We start from the raw sequence: 2,393 nt of genomic DNA on the forward strand, positions 1-2,393 counted from the left end.
CCACAATCACACCAGGAACAAAAGACCACAGATAGCTCCGTTACACAGATAAAAGCACAATACGTACAAACTACTGCTTCCCTTGGAACTATGCTGTCCTTGAGCTGAGAGGCATCACATTCTGCTGGAAGATGTGTGGAGAGCTGTAACTTGCAACTTCAGTCCCCTGTTAAATCCATTTTCACTACGTCATGTGTTGGTGCAGCAACAAACTGGAGCTGTCCACCTGAAATAGCTCGCCAGCCTGCTCCATAAATGTCCTATAAAGAATGAAAACTGAAATATCATAAAGTCTGGTGGATTTTTGTAGTCCAAGGAATCCCAATATGGGTGTTGTAATAGAAACAATCATAATATGTTGCAGTATTTGCCTGGAAAGTCAGATTTTTCAGATCTCCTGCATGTGACACAAACACACTTTAGATTTGTGATTGACATTGAAGTGACCTGAACTCTACCTTGGATTAAATAGAATTGATAAAGCACATCAGCGATCGGAGTCCATACAGTACTTTTAGTAGGTGGTTTCGTGACACAGGGGTGATTCTGAGCAGATGCTGTCTTTGCTTAGCTCCTCCAAGAATCTGACAGAGAAAATGTATTCTTTTTCGCCGGCTGGCTGGAGTCTAACTGACCTTTCAACAGCAAATCAATTTGCACTTGACCAGGAATGCAATCTTAGTTACATTAGGGCTGAGATATTGCATTTTTTTACCCTGACTGACACAGCTCTGACAAAGAAAATGATGCAATACAATATAATAAAAAATGAAGGGCACATGTGGGCCCCACACTTTAACTCTCTTCTAGAAAGGAACAGCGGCGCAAGACCATCCAGAGCGAGGGCCCTCTGGTTTACTTCCACAGAAGAAAAGTCACATTGTAAAGGGATGTGTGAGATGTTTTGTACATTTGAAAACTGCAGAAGCACTTATACAATAATGAAACAATACCTTAACTGCACTAATGGCTGATTTGAGTCATGCACGAGGAAATTCAATTCAGTTCAATTTCTTGTTTGTTGTGTTTCCATGAACATTTAGATTTCAAACCCATCATTATGGTCAGCTGGAGTCTGAACCCTTAATGGGATGCTGCCACGCCGGGGCCTCGCCACACAACCCGTACACTCGGCGGGTAACTGTGACTTCCTAACCACATGTATGAACGCAGTCGGCAAAAAGAAAACATCAACAAGGTTTCCACATAAAGTTGTTTGTAGGGAATACCCAAAAGCTAAGCTAGCTCTTGGTCATGATGCAGTTTCTAAAGTACAACGTGAACACAGGGATGTTTATCACACGTGACATTTCCTCTCTCTCTTAATGCTGCCTGAGGTTACAAACAACTTTTAAGCTTTGCTAGTTACAGGTTTGTATGAAAGTATACCCGTTATATCAGCTGAATTAACAAAGTGTAATTGCAGTATAGAAGATCATCCTACCCCTGCAAGATCAGCAACATGGCAGTCGAACTGTGTGAAGAGTTCAGAGAAAAACTTTAGATTTTTTAATTTGTGCAGACTGCTAAAAGTGTGCGGGTTTAAAAATGTTACTCCGTCTTTGTTGACCTTTACATTTCTCTACCAGTAACTTTTTCCTTGCCGGAGAAGTTCTCCTCTGGGCACAGCCAAGCTTTCTAAAATAGAAGCGTATAGATGTAGCAGCGCACCACCCAAAACCAGCCGCCATCTCAGTGCCTTTCCCCATCATTTCCAGATTTGCCCCCTGGCTTGATGTGGCCCCTAACAAGAGGGTGGTGGTGGCACAGCACACCGAGACTTTTCCTGACACTGTGCTTGTGTTTAACCAACAGCCGACAGGGATTATTATTTGTTGACGCATGAGAGGAGAGCAGAGTGTTTATGGGAAATGTGGTCTTCAACTGGAGAGCCGTGAGCATTAACAATACCTCTGGAGCTGGGATAGACGTCTACCAAACATGTCAACTATGGTCTTACAGTATTTGTTTGTAACGCTTTTAACGGTGACACAGTGAAGCAAGAAAAAGATCTCAGTTTTCATTTCTAAAACAGTAAAAATGCCTTCCAAAGGGAGCAGGAGCCAACGTCGGTGTCCCAGGAGAAGCGCAAGACCTTGACTCAAGCGAGATGATTTGATTACACATGAATGGTGGCACAGATGTGGTTTCACTGGTGTGCAACATCGTAACTTACATGTCCCCTCTGCCTCAGATACCTCTCTCTCCCTGGCTGCGTATGACCGTGAATCCCCTGTATAAACCTCTGTTCTAACTCCCTCAAAGTAAGGAGCTTATTGACTAAGACATCTGAATAATTGATAATGGCATAAGGCTGTTCCTCTGGACGGCTTCAAGACATCCTGACATTATACTGTGCGGCATAGCTCTTGTGCTGGAACGCAGAGTTATGT

The sequence above is a fragment of the Pholis gunnellus genome, assembly GCF_910591455.1.
Source record: "Pholis gunnellus genome assembly, chromosome: 19".
Classification (NCBI taxonomy): Eukaryota; Metazoa; Chordata; class Actinopteri; order Perciformes; family Pholidae; genus Pholis; species Pholis gunnellus.